Source organism: Phasianus colchicus, chromosome 9 (genome assembly GCF_987193195.1).
Source record: "Phasianus colchicus chromosome 9, bPhaCol1.hap1.1, whole genome shotgun sequence".
In the NCBI taxonomy this organism is placed as follows: Eukaryota; Metazoa; Chordata; class Aves; order Galliformes; family Phasianidae; genus Phasianus; species Phasianus colchicus.
The window spans coordinates 28,627,314-28,642,325 of NC_143444.1; the positions used below are offsets into that span (position 1 = coordinate 28,627,314).

The window sequence follows — 15,012 nt, forward strand, 5'->3', positions numbered from 1 at the left end:
GTAATTTGGTTTATTACCCAATTTACAGTAAGGTCTGCAGTTGCTAGTAAGCTGCAGTAAGGAGTACTGCAAGAACATCTGCCTGGTGATGAGAGAGGTCACGAGAGAACTTCCTAATGCAGTTTTCTGACTCCCTAAGAAGAGAGTACTCACAACACTTCTTGCTTCCACCTCACATGTTGGTTAATCGGCACCACACAAGCTGAGAATGGAGCTGGTTTCCTTTCAGAGCAGTCTCAAATAAGGAGCATTTGGTGAAAGATAGTTTCCCCTTCTTAAAATCTGCTCCAGTTATGCAAATTTTCAGTGTTCTGCTGGGCAAGGAGAAAGTTTTCTTTTATTTAATCCACTGCGTTTTGTCCAGATGCAAGCCCGTGTGTTTATCATATGAAATATCCACGCCATAAAACTAACACCAGCCTGCATAATTGGTAAATCACTAGGCCATAAAACCTGTGAGGTTACTGTCAGCACGTGTGTGTAACAGCCATTAGTAATAATGAGAATTGGGCATTCTCTGAGACAGAGAATGGGGGGTTATTTTCATTAAACTAATTCACGTATCTTGAGCTGTGATTACAAGGGGCTGGTGAGCAATATGACAGATAAGTTTGGGGAGATGTTAGTTAAGGAGCTGTAGGTCATGCTTGCAAAGGATCAAGGAACAAAAGATATTTGTTGCACTTTACAAAGTGCGATTCTTGCAGTGAGTTTTGAAATATCTGATGAGAATCTGCCATCGTTTCTGTTGCTAATGTCTCATTAAGACACAGAACAATGTGCAGACCGTCCCTTGCCAACTGAGTTTTCAAAATGACAGCTTCCTCACAAAACCACTCTTTGCTTTTACTCATACATATCGTAGCCCACAGCAGGATCATCTTGATGGCTCTCCAGATACTCCATGTGAATAGCTCCTGACACAACAGTGCTTCCAGTTTTAATAAGTTCCTCTAAAGCAATTAGGCAGTGGCAGAAAATAATACCTGCTGCATTATCAGTAGTAATGGTAGTTACCAGTAGTTATGTAGCCCTCATACCATTGTAGTCACACAGTTGGTTCCTTAGTCATTTAGCAGAATTAGTCCTGATTTGGTATTCATCCTGTATTTTATCAAATGGAAGGAAACACAATCCTCTATTTCAGCTCTCTCATTCCATTAAAGAACTCCTGTAAGGGATATTTTCTTAAAGATACTTACTAGGCTAATGGGTCACTGAACAGAGTACACTGCTGAATACTGCTCTCGCCCTTCAAAAAGATCTATGCAGAAAAATGGCAGTGCTGCTTCACAGAAAATAAGAAGCCCTCTATCTTCTGGCAGTGAGGTTTTTCATATCGGAGAGTGGCTATGATAATTCCTGACCATGCAGTGCAATCTGGTGAAACAGATGTATGAGCCTCAAAAGTCACAGACATCTGTTAAAAGCCAGCACACGAACATACTGCAAACGAAATTTAAGTCTTGAAAGAGCCAGACACCCACACTGGCTTCTGAAGATGGAACTCTGCACGTTCCTTCTGCATCATGGGCTGGTCAGCTGGTCACTGAAGGAGTTTTTCCTATCATACTTCTCAACAAAGCTTGCATGATGGTATAGTTAGACGTGCTGAAAGTTTTCAGGGAGCTGGTTCAGATTCCAGCCCTGTCACTGACCGGTTGTGTGACCCTGGGTAAGTCAATCAGTGCTTTTTATGTGTCAATCTCTACCACACCTATATACCATATCTACCATGAGACTTTCTCCACTTTTGTTTTGGGAAGACCGCAGAGACTGAGAAGGACATAAAAGGACATACATCACCACATACATGCTAACCATTGCTAGAGATGTGACTATTTGATTTTGAGATAGAAAAATAGGAAAAAGATCTTTACATTATATCTGCCAGTTCCTGTCATTCTCCACCACATATTCAAAACCTCTTGAAAATTCCCCTTAAAAATATTTCAAGTTGAAGGAGGGAAGATTTAGGTTGGATATCAGGGGAAGTTCTTTACTAGGAGAGTGGTGAGGTGCTGGAACAGCTGCCCAGAGAGGCTGTGGATGCTGCATCCCTGGAGGTGTTCAAGGCCAGGCTGGATGAGGCCCTGGGCAGCCTGGTCTAGTATTAAATGTGGAGGTTGGTGGCCCTTCCTGTGATGATGGGTTGGAGCTTCATGATCCTTGAGGTCCCTTCCAACCCTGGCCATTCTGTGATTCACATGATTCTATGAAAACACTGCTGAAATCTCCAGAATGAAACCTCCTTCCTCAATTGCAAACCAGCAGCTCCAACACACAGTTTACAACTACCCCTCTAAAATCAGCCTTCAAGCAAAGGGCCATAAGTGGATGTCCACCTTGCCAAATCATGGAATTTGTGGCAGCTTAAGAAGCATATTATTGCCGAGATGCCCATGAAAGAGCCGGCGATTCTTCAAGTACAGAGATCGACTTCTTCACAAATCCAAACTGCTTCATATTTCAAATCCTCTTTGGCAAGGTGCATTTCCCTTCACAGCCAATTAACTGCAAACTAATTTAGAATGGGTTTGCTTTTGCAAACATTGTGTCAGATTCCAACAGAGAGCTTGTCGCTAAGAACATGATATACGCACGCATTCCGAGCTTCCATTGTTCTGTCATCCCCTCCAGACATCACTGATGATCCACACAGAGAAACCTCTGAATTTAATCTCCTTTCTAGGAAAAGTTCAGGGATGAAGAAAATTTTCAGCACCCTTTATCTACTGAAAGCCCACGTGTTCTGTATCACTTCAGAAAGAACTAACAATGGTTTTATATGTGTAAACTGACAGTAAAGGATATCTACTATGGAAAATCTGTACCTCCTATGGAAAATCTATCTACCCATGAGAAATGCAGGCGATCTGCTTTAAAAAGAACTTTGAAATTTGGCTTTATGCAGAATTAGAGAGTAAAAGGGGCAGAAGGGTGGCAGCTTTGAAGATTTGTTTGAAATTCTCTCCTACACCTTTTTCCCTTTTGTGTTGCTCTGTATCTTTAGCTGCATTGCTTAAGATTTATTTTATGCTTTATATAAAATTGAAATAAAATGGAAGGTAGGAAGTGAGCAACTTTGGTAATTTGTGATATCTTTCCCTTCCCTCCCAAGTAAATTTCTAGTAATCGTGATCCACATCTTGAAAAGATTTCTATGTTCTGCAGAGGAACGAGGAGTCAGTGCACATCACTCAGTGGCAGAGAGAATCTTGGGTGCCTACCATTTCCCTTTGCAGTTTCCCCCTCCCTGACATCCATTTGGGCAGCAAGGGAATGTGGAAAGGATCCACAACATGCTGCTGAGATCCCCATCACCGCACACACAAGCACAGCTTGTTCTCAGTGCCCCAAAAGGCCCTGTGATGAAAGTGTGCTCAAATGCTTTGTGCAGCCTATAAACAACACAAATACGTATTTCCAGGTGTCCAGGTTGGATGGGGCCCTGGGCAGCCTGATCTAGTAGTAGATAAGGAGGTTGGTTGCTCTGCCTGCAGCAGTGGGGTTGGAATTTCATGATCCTTGAGATCCCTTCCAACCCATTCTATGATTCTATAGCCTACTTGAACAACCAGTCGACACACTTAAACTCCCTGAATTTGAGCACTACTGAAACTTCTTCTATCTAAGCATACATTTATCTTCATCGTTTCTTTATTTTCAGATGTTAGCTTTACAATCAAAACCTTCAGTCTTTGAGGTTCCTAGAGATCTTGGCTGTTGTCACGTTCTGCGAATTTGACAGCAAAAGACTTGCTTGCCATTGTAAAAATCTTTTCTTTTTTGTTAGAAAGAGACAGACAAACATGATATTTAGGGCTGCGTTCCCCTCAATTTCTGCCAAAATAACAGCTATTCAAAAGACAGCAATTGTGTGCACTGAATGTCCTCAGCAAGTACGGCTGTTTTTCATTTCCTCCTATGTCACATTACATTTTCCTCTTTATATTTTCCTTCAAATATTTAGACAGAGCAGAGAGTTTTAAACGTGTCATTGACACAAATAAATGTTTAAGTAGTCGTTCTACCCTGGGTTCAGCTCTTGTCAGATCTGATAAGTTAAATATCACTGGATCTGGTCAGTAATTGGATGGTAGACCTCTGAGGAAAACTCGAGTGCTGAGGTAAGAGGCACTAGTTGTTCAATAGGTATTTTTCTTAACCTCAGACTCATCCAGAAAAATGCCCTCAGCATGGTATTATGAGTGATAGCTGAACAAGGCACCTTTAAATAAGATTTAATGTGCTGTTTCTGTTTGGTGCTAGAAAAGATTCCTAACAATTTCCTTTGAAAGCTGCTTCGCCCGTTTCCAAGTCAGCTGAACCCACTACTACATATAACTACCTTTGAAACTATGAAGTAATTCTTAATCATTTACCTTTTAAGAATAAAACACTTAGAAATCTATTGTTTAAATAGGAACCGGTACATTTATTTGCTTTTACTGCCCGCATTTCTGGCTTTTCCTTTTAGATTCTCACTACGTTCTGAGCATCCAGCTCAGCTCCTGGGTACCAAATCACAGACATCTCCTTTTGCCACCTCTGAACCAACACTGGCACTTCAAAATGCAGATGTATTCCCTCTTTCGCTAATTACAGACCACCTGGCTATGGCTCCTTTGTGCTGAGCAGCAGTGGGACTGAGTGCATAGAGCCATCCCTACACCCAGCTAACTGCAGGCTCGGGGCTGTGTTGCACCTAAGGAACTAAGGAACATGAGGTGCTTCACCAACAACCCAAGGACACAGGTGTATGGGAACTGCTGAATCACAGTCTGAACCTCTGATTGATCACCTGAGGTGAGCAATGAGTCAGCCCTGGGAGCACAGGTGAAAGCAATTCACCTGTGATGCTGGAAGGGTGAAGCCTGGCTCCACCTCTCCTAGACCCATTTAAGAGCTGACTACCAGTGGGGAAGGATCTCTTCTGGAGATTCACTCTGCTGGAATTCTCCATGCAAACCTGGGATATAGGTGAGTGTGCCTATCTTTTCTGTTTCCTGCTTTGGTGTAACAGCCATATAGCCGAGCTCTCAGCTATACCATAACATCTGTATATTCATTAATTGTACAACAGGTGTTAGTAACCAGCAGTGCTAATGCCTGCAGTTCAAACACAAGATCTCTTGTCTTCTGGTATGCCTGCAACACACCAAGGAGTTAATACAGAGGTAAAAAGTAGTCCCTGGGATGTTGGTTTGCTCTTTGTCCAACAAAAGCTGCACCCTGGGGCTCCCCATCCCCATGCACTGCATGGTACAGGTTTGCAAAAGGGCTGGGCAGCACAGCAGGGTTCATCCTAACATATTTGTCTAAGCTGATATTTTCATATGCATTTCAAAACTTGACAAATCATGTTTTTCTGATGTTTGGTATTCATATTTATTTTTTCCTCTTCAGGCTTTCCAGGTAGAAATTTAAATTGCAAGTGCCAGCTTAGCAACTCAGTGCAATAATATAAATCTTAAAATTACAATTGAAGTGAAGGGTATTTGAAGCATTTAGATTTTATAATAAATTTATAGATGTCAGCTAGATCAGGGCTTCATTTCTAAATAGGTTTTTACTGTTTAACTCAAAATATAATCCTTCACTTAAAAGAGATTATAACATTAGCTTGAGAAAAAACACAGGTTTAACAACTCACCTCAAATACACGTTATTTATTGGTATCAGAAAACTGCTTAGTAGCAGCACAGTTTATGTTCCTAAATGCCTACCTTACTTTTATTTCCTACTTTTCTTCTTTACATTCAATAGGAAATTATGACAGAGCCAAGGCAGAACCTACACCTCTCAGTTTTGGAATCTTCTTCATCCGCTGCTACAAGCATGTGACATTTGAAAAGATCATTAACAACCAGGATTTCAAAAAGAACCTATGCTTAAGGCTCAGTTTGTGACCATGCAGTATATACAAAGAAGGGGCAACAGTTTTTCAGATTTATCATTTCTCTGGCATTTCTGTAGCAAAGCAGTTTTTAAGGTGGTATCTCTCCAAATCAGAGCGACATCCAACAAATCAGAAAATACCACGGCACTTTTTATACTTGATCTGAGGGTCAAATTCCAACTTTAGATGCTAAGGAGGCACTCTTGCAACTTTTGTAAGGCTTACTTTTACATATATTGTGCATCAGAGATTTGAATCTGTGTGCCTACCTCTAGCAAAAGTGACAGAAACAGAAGCATCGATATCCAGAGCAGTTGCATCAAATCACAGTTATGGAAAGAATGAGAAGAAATGCAAGCTATTGCTAAATCAAATAGCCCATTCCTTCCTGATTCCTTCATTTCTCATGTATATCTTGCCATACAGTGGGGTTTATTTCCTCAACATAAATTTGAACAAACTCACCAGGATGTCAGCTTTCAGAGCAGATTAAAATCCGTGTTGTTTAATAAGCAAGGCTTTTGAGCTTGTAATATGTTCATTCTGGACTCTGAATACATTGCAGATGTGGTCTTTTGCAAGGAAGAGAATCTTTGCAAATTTGATTAAATGGATAATGGATTACTAAAAATCTATAGCGTTCAACTGAATAGTTTGCTGAAATAGAAGTGTTTGGGACTGAGAAATGTCAATAAATGATACAGCTCAGGAGTGGGTGGAAGCTAGACTAGATCCATCTGGTCTGTTGATGAGGAAGAAAGAGCTGTAAAACTCACAGCATGACCAGGAACACATATGCAAGGGTGCATATTGGATGAGAGAAGGGAAGCATACAGCTTCCTCAGCCTCGTGCCCTTCTGCAACTTTAGATCTGTAGTCTCGTATGCTCCAGTCCTGCGTGGTGTTGTCTGTATCTATGTGCAATATGGAATTTCCCAGGAGGGCACAACAATGACTTGGGTTGGAGAAAGTTAAGCTCATGAGAAAATATGCTGAAATTAAACTGTACCAATAAACAACGGTAGAAGTTGCTAATATTTTTATCCAAGTAGACATAAATCAGTCTTCCTGCTTTTCCTACTCTATTAACATCTTTACCTAATTCATAGGGACTTTTGCTTGGCCTTCAAGACAGAGCCTGGAAATTGAACTCTATTTGTGGAACTCTAGTTTGCTACACCTTTAGAAGATCATTTTGCATGGATTCAGGAAGCAAGTGCTTTGTATGTGTTTTGATGAACCATCAACCATTTTAGGTACCATTCAAACTCACCAACGGATTTCAAAATGAAACAAAATCTACCCCTCATCACATGCACGACAGGATATAGCAGATGTCACAGGCAAGCACAGCAGTGGTAGTTTTTACAGTTGAATTCAACAATTACTTCTTGCTCCACTCTGTGGACTCTGCCATAAAGCCCAATAAAATGAAAGACAGACCTACCCCAGGAGCCCAGAGTAAACTTTATAAACAATGACTAGTGATGCACAAGCCAGAAAGCCATCCAAGTACACATCTTCCACATTAAAAATCACTCAAGAGTTAGGATGCATATAATCTTGAACTCCATGGGTGCACTATATCTTGCAGCAGCAAGGAAGGAGGTACACTGCTTGCAGAATGAACAAAAAATTCTGGCTCTTCTGAGAAGAGCAAGGAGTCTTGTGCCCACATTGTATAGTATAAATTCAACTCCCATCAGTAATACTTCCAGGCAGGAATGGTAACCTGTTGGTACTTCCATCACTGCCCACTTGTAGTGCATCTTAAAAAACGACCACGTTTGGCGGCTCCTTCCAAAGCCCCCTCTAGATGAAAAGCCCAATGAAGATCCTTTTCTTCGGCTCGTTGCACAGGCGTTGTACATGGTTTTTCTGTGTAATTTTCTCCTGCAGTGTGTACTCAAGGTTAAAAACGCTGTCCTTTCTCCTTGGTGATATCTGTCACTGAACTATCAGAGCATACACGTTAGAGGACTTGGCAAGAAGACAGTCGAGCGATGCAGAGATGGGCCTTTGATGCCCACGATGACCTTAGAGCATTCCCTTTAAACATCATAAGCAAGGGAATGAAAGCCACTTTTCTTTTCTGTTTGGGGGAGGGGGTGTTAGGCAGCTATTTGGGTACAGTAGCCTTCACATTTATTGCAATGATTATAGCCTCTAGAAGCTTCAGCTGGGACCGGAATCCCTTTAAGATGAGAAGTGAATGACATAAAGCAAGAGAAGAGCCTTGTGTCAAAAAGGCAAAAATGAAACAGAGACAGAAAACATGGTAAGAAAACATCTTTCTCCCTGTCCCTACAATAAGGAGCTTTGGGGCTTTGAGAATAATTGAGCTTTCCCCTGGAATCACTGGGAAATGTATGCAAAGCCAAGCAGGAAGGACACAGGCCTCTGCCTATGTGGGTATGATGCCTTCAGTTCAGAACCACCCCTCCATGGTGCACTGCTTCTCTTCCAGACACTGCAGCTCTTTGGCATTGTGCACAGCCTTTGAAGGGACCTTGCAGACCAGTTAATCAGCATTCATAAAGCTAATTGCGTACACACGCAGTTCTGGAAAAATGGCACTTTGTTGGTTTCTCTGTGTTTGACACAAAGCAGGGGAAGAGGAGAAAAACACGAGTTTTGGACTGTACAAACATTAGCTGTAGGAAGCATTCAGGCCAGACATCTGGCACGACCTCCAGCTCCTCTCTTATACATGGTCTGCATTTCCAGCCAAGAATGTCCATTTTACTCTATATTCACCTAGGCTCATTCATGTTTGAATTCTCACTGTGATTTCAACATCACCACAAAGAGGAACGTTAAAGCTCTAACATGACTTAGAGCACAGTTTAACAACAATCTTTTGGGAACTATCTAATTTCAGCTAAAAGGGAGTAGGATTAAATGCAATTAAGGGCTCCCAATGATGTAATAAAGGCATCCAAAAAAATCAAGGCAAGTGGGCAGGAAGCAATCACCTTTCTGTCTAGAAACAGTAAAATAATGAAAGTCTTATTGTTCTTGGGGTCATCAAGGCCAAAATGTGCAGAATGACCTTCATTAAGTCATACCATATACTTTTGCTAGGGGACTGTTCCTACAGCATCTGCTCCTTTCAATTTGGCTTGTTTGAGTAACAAAGCTCCCAGTGATCATCTAAACCTCATTTGAAGCACCTGTGAACAATTCATTATATTAATATAACAGCAGGGGAGGAGTACAGATACTAATAAATAGGTTGTTGAGCAGCTTTTGCTGCCAAGGTTGCTTTACCCAGCAAGGAAACGTCTTCTCCACCCAGAAGCTGGGGGGCAGTTGGAGACTGGGATCTGCTGTCCCACAACCTGTCAGAGCACACATCTGGCAGTAGAGGAGGGTGTAAATTAATTTCCCCTTTCCAAACAGTTGATAAAATCGTGTTCAATACTTTGGAGAGAGTCCAGTATGATTTGAAACAATTTGTTCTCTGTTAAAACTGAACAAATGTTCTCCAGCTAAAGGTGGCTATGAAAGGCATTTGGTAACGATTTGTACCAGCTGGGCTCCTCATTACTTAGAATAGATTTGTGTAAATCAGCACATAAAATTAAGCAAGTGGTCAATGCCTCTAAGTGCATTTGGAGGTAGCTTAGCAAAAGCAAATATCTGAACTTTTTTTTGCATTTTTCTTCCCATTCTGCAGGTTCAGAAAGTAGTTGTGGTCTTGTTTTATTTTTAATAGAAGAGCAGTGAAAAGATTTTGCGGTTAACATCTATTAATCTATTTTCGGTCACATTTTGCAAATGTCAGTGAAAAGCAAAGGTCAGCTGGGGAAAATAACCAGTATACCATGGATCAGTACAATTACAGAGCAGAGAGCAACATGGGGTTATAGAAAAAGCTCACAAGGAGAATATATCTGTGGTATTGGATATGCAAAACATTGCTGATGGACCAGCGTAGCCAACGCTTTCTAACAATACAAAAATAGATAGTGGTTATGTTACTAGAAAATCTTTCTCCAAGGAAACAGGAGAATGTCATGCTTGGAATTCATTGCCTCTTTTTTCATACTTGGGCAGCTCTGACACAGCCTAAATACAGAGCTCTGTCTCGTATTGCCCTGTATCTCCATTTCTCTGATGGGTATGGGACAGCTTCCAGCCACCTCAAGGCATGCCATAAGCATGGATGAGTCAGTGCTGGTGAAGAACACAGAGGAACCCTTAAGGAGAGTGCAGTTAATTCTGAAGTGGCTTCCTCTCACAGATCTGGTGGCAAGTTTGTTAGTACTATTGTTCTGGAAGGCAAGAGAGTGGTGAGATGCTGGAACAGCTGCCCAGAGAGGTTGTGGATGCTGCATCCCTGGAGGTGTTCAAGGCCAGGTTGGATGGGGCCCTGGGCAGCCTGGTCTGGTATTAAATGTGGAGGTTGGTGGCCCTGCATGTGGCAGAAGGGTTTGAGCTTCATGCTCCTTGAGGTCCCTTCCAACCCAGGCCATTCTATGATTCATGTGATTCTATGACTCTGTGTCTCAAGACAGTAGAACTGGAATAGACATTGCACTGTTTTCATCCCTTAATGAGAAGAACAGGAAATGAAAGACATTGCATATACCAACAGCCAGGAGGGAGAAGATTTAACACAGAAGTTAATACTATCAATATAATTTTATATCAGTATAGTAGAGTAAACAAAATCAGTTTTGAAACATCGCAGCCTCGCATTTTCTAAGTCACTATAGGCACGGATTAAAAGATTAAGTTCTTTCAGCCAATTTTCTCTTTATGAGACAACCTTTTTATTCTGTAAATACATTTGTTGGTTTCTCAACATCCAATTAAACACGTGCAGAAAAGCCATAAGGATATTGGATTTATATTTTTGACTCGCAATGAATTATTTTCAATTTACAAGCCATAAGTAACCAAAATCTATTATTATCTCTTCGCTGGAATTGATCCAGCAAAAATTGGTAATTATCACACTGCTTGTGGGGTATCAAATATAAACAAACATTTGCACATGCACTATAAAATCCTGCCCAGAAACATGAAAATGAAGAATAGACAAGACTGCTTTTACAAAAATATACGTATATATATTTCATTTTATCATTTTTGTGTAAGGGCAATCATTTGAAATCCTTCTCTGAGCCAAAAAAAAAAAATAAAATAAAAATCCCAGGACAGAAGCAGGCAGAGGGATTTTCAGTAATTGTATCTTTCACATCTATCTTCTGCATAGATAGCTATGAAATACTGCGTGTGAGCAAGTATAAAAATGTACTTGAAGTACTTCTGTTAGATGGAATCTCGTCCCCTTGAAATTGCCTTTCACATGAAAGATGCCTATTGACAACCAGCGGTTTAACTAGCTAGGAATATATATAGTCAGCTACCACTCAGCCTTAAACTGTTATCTGATTTGTCCCATAAAGCAAAATATATGAGGTACATGATACAGCGTGGGGATAATGTACAATAAACATAACTTACACAGCAGGAAAATGAGTTCCCATTGGATTATCTCACAACAGAATCAGCCGTGGAAGAGTCCTCCCAGTCTGATCAAACTGTTTTCTTGTTTATATTTCTTATCCCATAAGCATAATTAAAAATAGTCTCTTTGGTGAGATAGCTCTCTAATAGCTTCTAAAGGATGTATTCTAGTGAAGTCTGCCAATTTGTTTTTTCGCCTTTGAAAATTAAATGGGTATTACTTCCTGCAGTCGTAAGGGAGCCATACTACTCTTTTCTCAGCTTTTCTACCTGAATCCTTTCAGAACGAGTGATTTGTGTGGTCTTTTTTAGGTTTCTTCTTAGGACACGAGAAACTGCGGTTCATAAAGAATGGAATCTGAATGTACTTAGAAGATTTTCAAAGACCGTTAAGTTTGAAGCTACAAAACCTGCTGAATAAGAGCTTGCTAAGTATGTTTACATTTCAGTAACAGAAATTATTAATTTCTGTCTCCATTAAAAGATCAAGTGGGAGAAAAAAAAAAAGCCTTATCTGTAGCGCTGGATTTATTACATATTTTCATAAATATTAATCATCACTTCAGATATTCTATATCCCTTTAAGTATTTGGAAAGAAAGTCTTTACCTAACTCTCATTCTCAAATATTTGCTATAAGATCAAAGGCACAGGTTCTGGGCTGATGTTCTTCACCTGTCCGCATTCTTTCTCAATGATGGCATTGAGAGATTTGGTGCTACTCTTCTTTTTTAAACCCATAACCTTCAGGCCATACAGTGTGGAAAATCATAGAAGTTTTCTTTGTTGCTTCAGGACCCAAAGAGCAAGTAGAGTTTGTCCTATCAGATACAGCAAAAAAGCAGGTCAAGAGGCCCTGTGCCCTGATGTGCCCATCAATACCATACACAGCCAGTACAGCCTTTGGCTGAAAAGGATCCTGGAATACATGTTGTGATAGCAGCAACTCTATTATTCCAGTTTGTGTTTTCTGAACGTGGAAAAAGAGTGCTATTGGGTAACCTAACGAGATGAAAACCAAAGGAGATGGGGTAGAGAAGTAGAGAAAAGCATGGTGAGAAAACTGAAATGGCAATACAGGGCTCTAGGGGTGAGGTTAGAGCAAGGCTGGACACATGGCCCACCATGGCCCATAGGGAGGCAAGAGCATGAACTCTTCCAAGGGCAGCTTTAGTACCTGTAGGTCTGTGCACAACAAAGTGTCTGTAAAAACAAGCATGACAAAGCCAACACTGGGTTAATTCTTGCTACGTTTACGAGATACACAGTTAATTGGCTCCTAAGTCCTGTGGCTCGTTAGCATTATGCAGACTTTATTCTGAAAAGTGAAAACAAAAGGCCAAAGTGGGTTCAACCAACTTAAGACCATAAATGGGTTTGTAGGAAAGCATAAATTTTAGGTAAGCGAATATAATAAAATTGCTCAAAATGCCCAAACTTCCCCTTGCAGTCATAAGTTCACTGCAAGCTCTGTATGAATTTTGCCTATTCCTGTTGCCTGTTTCTCACTAGTTTCCTTGAGTTGTGTATTCTGAATTATTTCTTAGATTATAAATACTTCATAAAAACATAGTAAAGTACACCCTCTGATTTGGGTCCTGGTAACTGCATTTTAAACATATATACTAACTTAACGATTCATTTTCAAACAGAATGCAAATTAAATAATTTTTCAACAGAAACAGCCATTTCTCGCTTCCCTTAGTGTTCATGTCTTGCAAAATTTCTTCGCTGTTTACAAAGATGTTTAAACTTAGTAAACAAGAATGCTCACTCAGAGCAAACCCTGTTGTCTTTTGTTATTCCAGATCTGTTCTTGATGGAGAGACATCATCAAGACAACTTTGTCATTTTCCAGTCAGGGCTCTTGCTACAGCCTTACACGAAGCCTTGCATGCTGTTGGAAATAATGCATCTTTCTGGTGTACCACTATCCACTACACTACTCAGGAGTCTACTTTTCCAGGCATTGACAAATGTTTTTCTTGATTTCCTTGGCCACGTGCTAAGATTTTGGAAATCATTCAGCATTGTTGGTTATGGAAACATCCTTAGTGCAGAGGGGAACTGTGCAAGGAGTGGTGGGCAGGAGCACGCATCTCCCTCATCCAGCCAGAGTGGGAAATGAAGCTAGGATGACAGTTTAGGGCTGTGGTTTCCATTAGCATCATAAAAATAACATATTCTTCCACAGGTCCTATTTGCTTCTGAGACCAGAGACTCTTCTTCCTGACAGTTAAATTATGGAGAAATATCTTCCAGGACTCATCTTTGATGTGAAGCAATCAGTTATTTGCTTTTTGGGACCCTTTTAGCCTGTGCTGCCTGAAAAAGTTTGGTGGGACACCTGCGTGTCAGCTCTATGGGGAGGGTTAATCTTTGAGATTTTCTGTGTCTTGAGCCCTTAAAAATCATTTTAACTTTAGAGCTTAAATCAGCACTGTAGGGGGCACCCAGCGTTCCTCCTAACACAGCAGCCCAAGGCTGCCCAGAGGCATTACCACTGCTGCACTGAAGCTTGCTGTGAGGTGGAAATACTACCCTGGAATTCATGACTTTGTAGCTCTAAGAAAAGACATAACCATCAGATCTTATTATTACCATCGTATGCACAACTCAGTAGGAAGCGAAAACCCAAGATAAAACTCTGGGAACCAATAAATCCTCAGAAAGTTATTTATGGAGAAAACAAAAGGCAAAACCCAAACAGGTGGAAGGAGCAGGCTTGGCTTCCCAGCTGCAGAGTACAGGCAGCCCCTGAAAACAAGAATTTACAACCTCAGCATCACATTAATGGGAAAACTCCCTCCTTCCCAGTTTGCAACTGCAGTCTGACCAGCAGGACCTACTCCATTAAAAACATCAGTTTGCCCCAAGACACTTTTTTTGCAAAGATTTTATACATCTAGGATGAAATTTCTGATCAAATCCATGAAAGAGACGAAGATAAGAGAAATCCAGGTTTGAGCCGGTGCCCTCCCTCATTCCAGTCTGAGCATTTGGTCTCTCGTTCCCCTCCCCTTTAGCTCCATAAATATTTATTCCTACAAAATAGAAGAGCTTTAAAAAGTAGAGATCAAAAGCAACTGAGCAAATCTGTGCCCATGACTGAGCTTTTCTCCATGAGGGCTGCAGGAGGGCAGCTTAGAGCTCCAGCCTCAACCCCAGCCCATCCTCAACCCCATCCCACCAGGGCTGGAGAAAGAGCTGCTTCACCTAGATGATGAAAGTTGTTACCAATGTCTGCATGCTATTCGTCTCATTTTGCATCATTACAAATAATTATTTTTATTTTTAGAGCTACGTGTTGGCACTTGATATTTACATACTGCTACAAGCCTTTGTAGGAATCACAGAATCACAGAATCTCCAAGGTTGGAAAAGATTTCCAAGATCACCTATTCCAACCGTCCACCTACAACCAATATTTCCCCACTAAACCAACGCTGAAAGAATTCACTGCCCTTCCTCTTAATGACAGTTCAGTGAAAGGAAACCCCATTAATGATCCAGTGGAGCTCATTGCACGTGGGATGGCAACACAAGTATTAGCTCGGGTTGTTGGCTGTCAGCAGAGCAATCAGGCAGAATTTCACACACAGTTACAGCCTGAGGATGAAGTTTGATGACTTG

General features: G+C 40.9%; 1 protein-coding gene and 1 long non-coding RNA gene across 2 annotated transcripts in view; one reads left to right on the forward strand and one right to left on the reverse strand.

Annotated features, from left to right (window-relative positions):
• DAB1 (DAB adaptor protein 1) overlaps positions 1–15,012 on the reverse strand; it is a 195,579-nt gene that overhangs the window by 133,420 nt on the left and 47,147 nt on the right. The window lies entirely within an intron of this gene.
• Positions 4,924–7,036, forward strand: LOC149916900 (uncharacterized). Its single transcript, XR_016468981.1, has 3 exons — positions 4,924–4,983; positions 5,087–5,180; positions 5,770–7,036. It is a non-coding gene; the product is annotated as an uncharacterized LOC149916900 (long non-coding RNA).